Source organism: Tupaia chinensis, unplaced genomic scaffold (assembly GCF_000334495.1).
Source record: "Tupaia chinensis unplaced genomic scaffold, TupChi_1.0 Scaffold000096_1, whole genome shotgun sequence".
NCBI lineage: Eukaryota > Metazoa > Chordata > Mammalia > Scandentia > Tupaiidae > Tupaia > Tupaia belangeri.
The window spans coordinates 4,739,903-4,752,964 of NW_006159558.1; positions in this window are offsets into that span (position 1 = coordinate 4,739,903).

A 13,062-nucleotide genomic window follows, 5' to 3' on the forward strand; every position below is an offset into this window, starting at 1 on the left:
GGTAATAGCAGGTAGGAGGGAGGGAATTAGAGGGGAAAAAACATTTAACAGATGCACAAATGGAAAGTAATGTGGCGATAATAATGTATATGGTAATTCCTTGACTGGACTAATATACACTATATTAATGCTGGGAAAAATCATGGTGTACACTGTAAAGATGTGCAGTGATTAAAAGTAAATAATTTTTTAAATATAATTTTTTGAAAATTGCAAAAAGAAACTCATGAAGAAATACATTTTGTGACACATAAAAATTTTGTGAATTTTAAAGGTCAGTGTTTTTAAGTATACTTTTGTTAAAACACAATTAAGTACCTGCATAAAATGCACAATTTTGCCTCTTAGTTCACAAAATCTAGTAATATACCTACTAACAGACTTTTCTAGAAAAAGTTTACTGGTTCTAATTTAGAGGGGCCATCATATTATAAAAGCAAAAACTTATGAAAGAACACATGGTCATTTCTCTCACTCATGGTCTCGCATTTGTAGCTGGTCCAGTTAGATTGAAACGCTAAACATCGGCTTAGATTACTGACCTTGGTCAGGCTCCTGGAAAACATTGCTCTGCAATACTTGTTTATATCTTCGAAAAAAAGGCACCTTTGTCTAAATTTATTGGAATGTTGAAGTTGATGCTGTTGACAGAGCTGTAAATGGGAAGAGCTTTGGAGTACAGTGTAGATTTAAACAGTACCATCACTTAGGTTAAAAAATAAAAGGCAAAGTAATCAACTTGTTAAATCTTTACATCCTCCATGTACACAGCTTGAGCACAGGAGATACATCACCCCAGGAAATGTGAGTTATATGCTTTCTTTTCTTTGGATTCAAATGTTTACTTCTGGAAGTACAAATTAGCAAGATATTGTCACTGGCTTATGGTGTCTGCAGAGTAGCTCTAATTTTTTTTATACCAAATTCAAGTATAACTGTATGTGAGAAATTCTTAAATTTGAATGGTTTGAATACTCTTATATGTATGTCAGACTATTACGACTGAGTCTAAGTGTCGTGCTTGAAGTGTGCTACTGTTTCTTTACACTGGCGATACAAATGGAAAAGGTTCTAGTAGGGCAGTGGGTGGGATGCATATTTATCCAATTTAAAGTGCACTATCTTTGGGAACCAGCAGTTAGCGTAATGGCTATGTCGCTGGACTCCCACGTAGTCGACCGCGGTTCACATCCCAGACCCAGTGGCTTAAAACTCACGCCGGGCGCGTGTGTGTGCGTGCCCAAGATCCCGAGAGGAGAATGGAGGAGAAGGGATTGCGGCGTGACCATCCCCCCTGGGTGGTGATTTCTCGCTTTCTGTCTCTATGTCTCTCTCTGTCTGGCGAGCGCACGCGCCCTATAGTGAAAAACCTCTCCAAAAAAAAAAAAAAAGTGCACTATCTTTAATGGAAATGTACCCAAGGATGCACATATAATTATTTGGTTGCAGCACAACACAGAAAAAAAATTGGAAACATCTTAAAAGGCTTTACAAGGAAGATCGGTTAAGGAAAGTTCTGTACATGTACACAATGAAGGCTAGGACTAGTTAGCCATAGGTCTCTAAGTGACGGAATTAAGTGCAAACTCTCTTTAAAGAGCATAGAGAGGAGAGGCGTTTGATATCCCAGACTGTTGTTTACAAAGACTGCAAATTTTTCTGTGTTATCTTGAAATTTTTTCCACCAGAAGAACTTTTTATTTTTTTTAAGATTTTTGCTATAGGGTGTGTACACTCACCAGAGAGAGAGGAAAAGTAAGAAATTATCCCCAGGGGAGATGACAATCCCTTCTCCTTCCTTCTCTCAGGATTTTGGGTATGCAAGTACACATATTCACTGTGTTTTTCAAGTTGCCAGGTCTGAGTCTCAAGCCATAGAGTCAACCATGTGGGATCCAGAGTCTAAACCACCATGCCACCTGCTGGCCCCAAACCCATATTTTTAAAGTATATGTTAGGGACTGGCAGATGGCATAATGCTTACGTCGCTGGACTCCTACATAGTTGTCCATGGTTCAAGTCCCAGATCCAGTAACTTCAGACTCATGCTGGGCATGCTTGCCCAAAATCCCAAGAGGAGACTGGAGGAGAAGAGATTGTGTTGTGAACAACCCCCTCTAACCCTGGGAGATGATTTCTCATTTTCTGGCTCTGTCTCTCTCTGACTCTCTGGCAAGTTCACACACCCTATAGCAAAAATCTCTCTTAAAAATAACCAAAAAGTATTTGTTAGTTTTGGGGAGATAATAAAAGTTTATGTGAGATAGAGTGTATCAGTCAATAAATCTGAGATACGAAGTTAGAATTAGAAAAACCCTTTTATACTAAAAATGGCCCATTTTCTCCCCTGTGCTATTCTCTACTTTGATTATATACCTGCATTTTACTTCTGAATTGCATGAAAGATTTGTAGAATATCATTAGCTATGGTTGAGAAATTACTTTCATGCTAAACTCCTGTTCTCAGCCCTTCTAACTTCTTGAAAATATTAGTCTAAAATTTCTGTAGCTGTTTTCAAGCCAAAGATAACTTTCTTTGGAAAAACTTAGGAAGGAAAATACTTTCAGCTCCTGTTAGCTACTCATGCATAAATAATTTTTTTTTCAATGCATCAAAAGAAAAAGAATAGCATTCACATAGGGTTACATTGAAAACCTTAACTTGGCATGGTTACAGATAAGAAAATAGGGTAACAGTAACTGAAACTCTTCTCTCTCTGTGAATTCTCTCTTTAAGAGGTGACTTCAAAAAGTTAGTGAAAACCCATATTAAAGTATAAGTTTATTTCGGTACAAAAAACAATTTTAAAATTTATGCACAATTTTTCCATTTTATGCATTTTCCATGAACTCTTTGAGGACCCTTTGTATATTAGGCTATATTGTAAATCTTTACACTGGCAAATGTTATTTTCTAGTGCTTGTTGGCTCTAATTATAGTAACAGACCAGTTTGGCATTTCTCCTATTTTTATATTGTCTGTCTCTTATTTTTTTCTCTCATTTTGCATTTTTTGAAGTTTCTTGTTTCTTTCATGAAAATGAGAAAGAGAGCAAAAGAGAAAAAAAGACAAGCACCTTCAAAAAGATGCTGTGCTGCAAACCCTTGACTCCCCACTCCCTGCAGCCATGCCAGCCAGCCACAGTCAGGGGCACAAATGTTCAGTGTGTGCAGGTTGGCTGGAGACCCAAGCCAGCTGTATTCTGGGTGGATTCAGCATTGTCTGAGCAGTGCATACCATGCCACTGAGCTGGTTCAGATTGTGCATTTATTTGGCTTTGCATATGTAATGTACACATGGCACCAAAATTGTAATGAAATAAGAGTGTACATAGTGAAAATTGATATTTTCTACAAACTGTTCTCCAGGTTAGCATCCCAAGAGGCCTAGGAGGAGGACAGAACAAGTCATTGGCACATCCCTCCAGATACATTTTCCACATGTACAAGCATGTGCACATACAGGACATTTCTTTTTTCTCAAGTGGATTCCTGTCTATTAGGCATTGCATTACTGGGGCATCAGAGGCTATTGCCAGGAGGTCAGTTAAAAGAGAGGAATTGTGTATGTGGAACCATCTGTGTGTAGAGATCAATTACTTTACTATGTCATCAATCAGCCTTGGACAGACACCATCACCATGAGCCTCCTCAATAAAAGGTACGACCCCCTTGGCTTTCGCTGTCCCTACCTGTGCACTCTGGAGGAAAAGCAGTGCACGGGCCTGGCACTCATCTTTTCGTACTTTATAAAGCAGGACAAGCTGTCATCTGTCTTGGTGCCCAACCATCATCTTGAGATCTCCACTTACCTTCATCTTGGACATCCACCTTTTGAACTCCAGAATAAGTTATTTATGTACCCCATGAGAGAGTCAGAATGGACACCCCCAGCACACTGGAAACCAAAATAACTAGTAGGAATTACCCTCAAGTTAGCAGACATTCAGCACTATACGGCAGGATTCCACATGTCAAAAAATAAAAGTTCAATTGGTATTTTCAATCCATTACTCTTCTGAACCTCATATTCGAGGAATTAGACTGCAAATAAAAGCAGAGGAGATGTCACAGGACCCCATCCTCCACTCCTTCCTCCACTCACCAGTGTTGGAGTGGGAGAGAGAATGGGTGAAGGAGCAAGTAGGAACACTCCCCACTTTAGGTCCCTGGAGCCACCAGCCTGGCCATGCATGGTGGAGAGATAAATTTTAGGTTCAACATAAGATTGAGATTAAGGCATTCATATGGGAAAAGAAGAAACTGAACAATCTCTATTTGCAGATGAAATGGTTATATACATAGACAATCCAAAGGAATCCATGAAAAAAACTCTTAGAAGTGATCAATTAATTCAGTAAAGTAGCAGGACAAAAGGCAATATAAAAATCTATAGCATTTTTTTTATTTTTGGAGAGATTTTCACTTCAGGGCTGGTGCGCTCACCAGACAGAGACAGAGAGACAGAAATCACCCCCCAGGGAGAATGGCCACACCGCAATCCCTTCTCCTCCATTCTCCTCTCGGGATCTTGGGCACGCACGCACACGCGCCCAGCGTGAGTTTTAAGCCACCGGGTCCGGGACGCGAACTGCGGTCAACTATATGGGAGTCCAGCAACATAGCCATTACGCTAACTGCTGGTCCCAAAAATCTATAGCATTTTTATATACCAACAATGAACAGATGAGACAGAATTGAAGAAAGCAATCCAATTTACAATAGCTACTAAAAATATGAGATATCTAGGAATAAACCTAGCCAAGGAGTTGATGAAAGGAAAACAACAAGGAAAACTATGGAAGACTCAAAAAAGAAATTGAGTAAAATACAAAAAAAAGAAAAGAAAGAAAAGAAAAGAAAAGAAAAGAAAAGAAAAGAAAAGAAAAGAAAAGAAAAGAAAAGAAAAGAAAGACATCCCATATTCTTGGATTGGAAGAATCAATATCGGAAGAATGAATATCATCAAAATGTCAATTCTACCCAAATTTAATGAAATGCCAATCCAATTGCCTGTGACATTCTTCACAGAAATAGAAAAAAATTGTAAAATTTGTGGAGTCATAAAAAAACCCCATGTCACCAAGGCAATACTGTGTAGGCAGAGTAAAATAGGAGCCATCTCATTACCCAACCTTAAAATATATTGCAAAGTGGTGATAATCAAAACAGCATGATATTGCCACAAAAAATAGGCATATAGACCAATGGAACAAAATCGAGATCCCAGAAATAAACCCAGAATCATACAGCCAACTAATCTTTGACAAAGGGTGCAAGGCAATTCAGTGTAGAAAAGAACGTATTTTCAGCAAATAGTGCTGGAAGAACTGGATCTCCACCGGCAGAAAAATAGAACTGCACCTTTATCTCTTGTCATTAACAATAATCAACTCAAAATGGATCAAAGTTTTAAAGTAAAGCCTCATAGTATAAAGCTACTAGGAGAAAATATAGGAGAGACACTTGATGACATCAGAGTAGGTGACGATTTTTTAAATAAGACATCTAAAGTACAAGCAATAATCCCCAAAATAGACAAGTGGGATTACATCAAGCTAAAAATCTTCCTCACAGCAAAGGAAACAATATTTAGAATGAAAAGGCAATCCTCAGAATGGGAGATGTTTGAAAATTATTTTTCAGACAAGGGATTTATATCCAGAATATGTAGGGAAGTCAGTAAGTTCACACTTTTGAAAAAATCCAATTTAAAAATGAGATTATAAAACCTTTTTTTAACTTAAGGAGATGACGTTCCAATTTCAGTGGTGCGTAGTGGTGCATTCACTATACTGCATGTCTGCGCAGTGCAACACAATAGGAAACACTGGAATTTTTAGCTCTACTCTTATTGAGTAGATTGTTTCCAGTTTGTCATTAATGCAAGGTTACAAAAAGCTTTGGATACATATGCCTTAGGGTATAGGGTTTATTCTTTGTGGTTAATAAAAGCAGAATGCAGATCACAGGATACACATACTACTGTTTGATAGACACTGCCAAATTGTTCTTTAAATGACCTATGAAAAGCTATTTATTCACAAATCTATTTCTGCACTTCTATATCTTCATAGCCACCATCTACTTATTTTTACCAATGTGATTGGTACATGAATAAGCCCAAATATTTAAGAAAAAATGAAATTAAAGTGAGTTTATTTTATTACAAAAAAATTCAAATCCATGTTTTTTTATGGATTGTATAGGAACTTTTGAAGAGCTCCCCAGCCCGTGTGTGTGTGTGTGTTTGTATATACACTACTGATTTCATGATTACTTCCTTGGTTACTGTGAGATAAGACATTGTTTCATAGACATTTTAGCATTTTGTTTTAGCTCATTTTAATTTTGTACATTTTTCTATATAATCATTTTTCTACCATTAATCATACATTATTGAGATTAATCTTTTGCTGTGATAAAATGTGACATAATGTCCTTTAATTAAATCTGCTTTTTTCCAAATTATTTGAATTTTAAAAATTGTGTGTTGTAAAATTCATTGGATTATACATTTTTCCTTGTATGCCATATAATTTTCACTTTGTATATTTAGAAACCCTTAGTAGTGATAGAAAGAGTTGTCTGTGTTTTTCATGGACTATAACTTTTGTCTCCATTTGTCCCACTTAATGCTTTTCAACTGGAATTCTGATTTTATAACTATCAAGCTACTTCCCTTTTTATTAACCTATTTCAGATAGATTTTTTACCATGCATTTACTTTTTACTTTTCTATAGTATGGTGGTTAAAAACATCATCTCTGGAGTGAAACCCATGGGTCAGTAATTATGCTTAGCTCATAATGTCAACTTGGAGATTAAATGAGGTGATCCATGCAGCTGAGCCCATAGGGTGCCACTGTTTTATTTTGGGAATGTGTCCTTATATGTCTTTTAGCTAGATTTTTAGTTTGTTCAAAACTGAGAATAAATATACCTCACTCAAAATTACTGTTAAAAACTATTATTTAACCTTTTATAGTCTTCTATTTGACTCATTTAAATATTTAGCAAAAATATTTCAGCACACTTGTTATTAAGCATCACTAATTAAACTCTATGTAAAATTTCTTTAATAAGTCTTATCAGTTATATATTCATATCGATCAGCTAGTTCTAATTTCATATCTGTTTTAAAGAAGATCACCTAGAATTTTAAGTTGTTTTTTCTTTTTTTTCACATTATGCTTCTACATTTTTAGGAACTGTTTGTCATTGATTGGAGTTTACATTGTGGTCACATTATGCATGATTGTATAAGCATAAAAAAGTTTAACTTTTTATTCGCCATTAGGGTTCACTATTGGATTTGATTATAAATTCTTTTTTTTTCTCTTAAAAAATACAAAAGACACTGCATCACAATCCCCTTAACTCATCCTCCCTGAATTACTGAGATTAAAAGCACACACCACTACATATTACCTCTAGATTGGATCGTGAATCAAAGCTGGGCCTCCCATGTGGTTCCAACCTGCAGAGCACAGTGTCTTAGAATAAGGGTCCCCAGCCTGCAAGCCATGACTGGTATTGGTCCATGGTCTGTTAGAAACCAGGCTGCACAGCAGGAAGTGAGTGGCAGGCAAGCTAACAAAGTTTCATCTGTGTTTACAGCCACTCGCTAACAAAGTTTCATCTGTGTTTACAACTCACATTACCAGTTGAGCTCTGCCTCCCATCAGATCAGGAGCAGCATTAGATACTCATAAATGCACGAGCCCTTTTGTGAACTGTGCATGTGAGGGAGTTAGGTCGCATGCTCCTTATGAGAATCTAATGCGAATCTGATGATCCAAGGTGGTGATAGTAGCACTGGGGAACAGCTAACATCAAGCATTAAAGAGAGTTGACTGTACAGAGACCATAATAAATCAATTTTGGCAGACTCATATCAAAACCTTATCAGTAAGTGGCAACTGACAAGCTGTATTTCGTGGCAGGCTTTATTGTGGCAAATGAGTTGATGTACTTCAATTGTACAAATGCATCTAGTGGCAAGTTTTAAGTGAGAATCTCCCTTCTCCCACAGGTCTATGGAAAAATTGTCTTCCATGAAACCACTCCTTGGGGCCAAAAAGTCTGGGACCACTCTTAGCATCGTGTCTCAGTTACTGTAGGAGACATCTAAAAGTGTTCACTAAATTTACCCATAAACATATCAAATATTTAATTGAACAGAAGTTTCAGGAAAGTTTATAAGAGTCATTGAAGTATTTTTGTAAAGTTAAAAACAAATTTCTTATCTATTATCTTAAATTTTTGGTTATAATATGACAACCTACAGAGGATAACCAAAATGTATTGGTTTTAATTCTAAGTCCATGATTGGATCCTTCATTTAGGGAACAAATAAAATGTAAAGTTTCATATTGTCTTTGCTTATATTAGCAAACAATCAAAATAACTTATTGTCACATTAAAATGAAAACAAATAAGGAACAGAATTAATCTGATATTTTACCTGAAGTTGAGATTGAGATTAAAAGTGTACTAGTCCAGGGGCCAGCAGATGTCATAGTGATTAAAGGTGCTGGATTCCCACATGGCCGACAGTAGTTCAGGTCCTGAACCTGGTGGCTTGCTTTCTCACTTTCCTTTTCTCTCTCTCTTTCTCTCTCTGGTCAAATTAAAAAATAATAATAATCGTAAATGGAATTAACTAAATAAATAATTATTTTCTTAAAAGTTTACTAGTCCATTTTGTTGCCAATAAAAGAAAATACCTGAGTCTGAGTAATTTATTAAAAGTAGAGGCTTGAGAGGAAGAAGGAGCAATAGGAAGACCCCGCAATCCCAGAGATAGAAGGTAGGTGCTGCTGCCCTGCATGTGCTGATGCTGTTCTGCCTCTCAATCCAGGAACAACAGGCAAGCCAATGCCAAGCCTCTAGGCTTGAGCTCATCAGCATGGACTCCCTGCAGCCTGCTGTGGGAGAGCAAAGATCTCTGGTCCATGGGGTGCAAATGCACCACCACATTCTAAGGTGTTAGACTTACTTAGAATGTAAATCTAACACGTTCCATTCTACCTGTCAGCTCAACCTCCATCCACAATGGGCACAATTAGTTTTGGGTATACTAGATCCAAACACCTGAAAACAGACAAGTCTTGTAGAATTCTTTCTCCATAATTCTCTTAGCAGCAAAAGGAGATAAACTCCCCTCTAAATACCTGAACTCAAAACTCCTACCTTGGATTGAATAATCCCACCCACAGTAGAGGAGGAAAATTGGCACAGAGCTTATGCATATCAAAGAGAAATGCAGGAATATATTCCAAAGATGTAGGAAGAACTGAGTATACCACCACATGACTGAAAATCAAAGCAGAGCCCCAAGAAATAGGAGAAAATTGGGAAATTCCTCTCCCTCAAAGGATCATAATTCCTCAACAACAATGAATTAAACACAAGAGATCACAGAAATGTCAGAAAAAGAATTCAGAACATTCATTGTAAGAATACTCAATGAGATGCAAGATAAAACAGAACCAATTCCAAGAGACGAAAACATTATTCCATGCCTTGAAAGAGGAACTCCATAAAGAGATAGACACACTGTAAAAGAATCAAACAGAATTTCTGGAGATAAAGAATATGATGCAGGAAATAAAAACCTCCTTTGATAGTTTCAACAGCAAATTAGACCACAAAGAGGGAAGAATCTCTGACCTTAAAGAGAAAATTATCAATTTAGCCCAAGCAACCAAAAAAGAATAGAATAACCTTTAAAACTGAAGACAATATACAGGAAATCCTAGACACCATTAAATGGCTGAATATCCACATAATATGTATTCCAGAAGGTGAAAAGATGAGTAAAGGCAAAAAAAAAAGTCTTTTATAATATTGGACTTATAGAAAAGTCATGATGCATTCTTTTCTTTCCATGCAAAAATGAATCACGACTTTTCTGACAACCTAATATATTAGCTGAAGGCTTTCCAATTTAAAGAAGCATGTGGACATCCAAATCTAGAAGTTACAAAGGACACCAAGTAGATGCAATAAAAAAGATCCTCTCTAAAGCATCTCATAGCCAAATTGGTAAAAATCAAAGACAAAGACAAAATTCTAAAAATGGCAAGAGAGAAATGCCAAATTACTTACATAGTCTACCTCATTAGACTAACATTGGAAAATGAAGACAAGGAAATATTAGGAAGATATATTTAAAATTCTGGGGGAAAAGGGCAATTTTACCAACAGTACTATACCCAGCAAGATTATTTTTCAGATGAGAAGGAGAAAAAAAAAAAATTCCCAGATAAAGAAATGCTAAAAGAATTCACCAAACAAAACCACCTCTTCAGGAAATTCTTAAAGTGCTACTACACCAGGAAAGCTAAAGGGAAAAAAATAAAAGTAAGAAAACACAAAACAGCTAGAAAAAAGATAAAGACACACATATGGATAATAACATTGAATATTAGAACTAAGATCAGGTTCAACTATTTTATATATAAGCAAGTTTAAATTCAAATTCACAATTATTTGATAGACAATTATATCCACAAGTTTATATATTTACTGTACATTATTACCTTACTGTATAAAACTAGCTAATAGAGAAAAAATCCAAAATATTACAGCTGAGTCTTTCTTTGGAATGAATTTCTAAAAGGCTAAAATCAAGAACTTTGTAGAGACTATAAATCACCAAATCACTGGCTTCACAATGTCTTCACCTTTAAATCTCTCTTTCCAATTTTGTTTTACTTTTGCTTTTTCCAGGGCTAACTTCTTTATGTGTAGTACAGTACTACGGTCCTACAAGAACTCACAGTATATGAAAAAAGTGTTCTTTTTCTGTCTCTTCCTAATGAAATATTGTTTTGTACAATTTTACCTATCTCTAACAAGAACATGGAAATTACAAATTCTGCCTTTATTGGCTATGTTAAGATTATCTTCGCTAATTTGTGACATCGTGTTTTGCCTAATTTTTAATCAGTATGTTTTTCTTTAAAAATATATTTTACGGTAAAAATGGTATAGACAATTCAGTATATACTTGCAGAATAAACATTGGAATGGGTTTCAGATGTTCACCACATAATGTTAAATGGTGACGATGGTTAATGTGTTTATATCCTCAATGTGTTTATTACAAACAGTATACATACTTCTAAAGACCATTCTGTGTAATGATTGTATGTAAACCATAAATTACTTAAAGATAAAAAATGGAGACTTATGCAGCTCCTGGTTTAAGAACTAAGCTTCAGGGGCCACCACTGATATTTTCTGGCTGCACCCAAATGGTGGTGGATGGGAAAGCGTGACCTGTGTCTCATGTGCACATCTGTTCCAGTCTCATTTCCTTTCCTTGTAGACAGCCAGAGTCAATCACAGGGTCCCCTACCTAACCACTCAGTAATTCCCAAAAGTTTGCCTTTTGATACCATCAAGTTATTAATTTTATTCTCATATCCCTACAGCCAAATCTCAGATATGAATTTTTGTGGGACACAAACCAGAGCAAAGGTGATCATTTTCATCCTATGGAATAAGAGAATACAGAAAAGTCAGTGTGGAGATCCACGGAGTTCTTAAGTTGAAACAAATTAAGATCACAAATAATATTCCCCAAAAGACATAATGTGAGATTATCATTCTGTTGTGCGGTGTTCTTTGAGGGCTATATCACAGACATTAATTCATAATACTAAATTAAACAAACATATTAGCTCTTTAAAATGTATAAGTATTTTGTCTTAGAGCTTTCTCTACATTCAACTACATTTTTATTTTGTTGGGATAGGTATTCTTTAATGACATCATTTAAAAGAAGAATATCACAAGGTAGAAGCAGATCTGATAATAGCATATGTTCACTAAGAAATTTTTGCATAAAATTATATATTCTACAGGAAATTATCTATTCAGTATCATGACATGAACATCTTCACAAATTATCATTTAAAAGCAGAGAAGTTAATTTAAAATATCCTATACCATGCCCACTGCATATGCACTTCCCCAAAATAAGTCACGTGGGGCTTAATGGAAAGACCATTTAAGGTTCTAAATACTTTGACTTGATTTGGTTACGTTCCAAGTGAGGCCCAATAAAGTTATAATCAAAATGTGCTTTTATAAAAATATTAACATTGGGGCCAGCAGGTGCCATGGTAGTATAAAATTATATAAATAATTATTTTTAAAATATGTCGACATTACATCACATTACTTAGTTAATCTGAAATTACTTATGCTTTTTAACTGTGTGGTATTATGTCCCCTCTAAAATATGAGAAAAATGAAAATTTTCAGAAGATTAAAAACATGTCAAATCAGATTCTTATCCATGACTGATAAGATCCCTGAAGACTGAAAACCTTTCCCAGAACTCTGAAATGTCCCCTCACAACATTTCTTCTCTTTCTTTTTTCTTAAGTTTTTTCTCCCCATGGGAGAGAACAAGTGAGAAAGAAATGCAAGCACCCTCAAGAGAGTCCCATGCTAGGATTCTCCCTGCCCACCTGCCAGAATTATAGATAAGCATGGTTGGCTGAGGAACCAAACCCACTGTCTTTCATACAAACGCAGCATTCTTTGAGCCCCACACTACCACAGTGCCACCAAGCTAGCCCTGTTCCTAGTTCCCATTGTCCACCTACTCTATGATGACCAGGTGTCTTTACAGGGCCCGTTTTGAGCTGAGGCTGGCACATCAGTAAATACGACACCAGACCTACAAGAGTTTGAGATATTAATGAAACTCAAGGTATGTTAAGGGAAATTGCCCAAAATAAATAAATAAATATGAATCCACATGGTACACGTTATAAGGGCAGCACATCTGATACAGAAAGAAGCCACGGATGTTGAACTCCCCTTCCCACATCTGCTTACAGCTGGTCCTGAGATCACTTGGGCTGCTGAGAACATGTCTGATGTAGCTGAGACTGAGGACCCTGATCTATTTTTGCACAGATAACTAACAAACAAGCAAGCATTCCTCACCCAGATCCCCTTCCCAGTGTGCTTAGTGGACGGGTCATTCCATGTCAGTTGGAAAAAACTCTCAGTCACAAAAGATGGTCCATTCTGTTT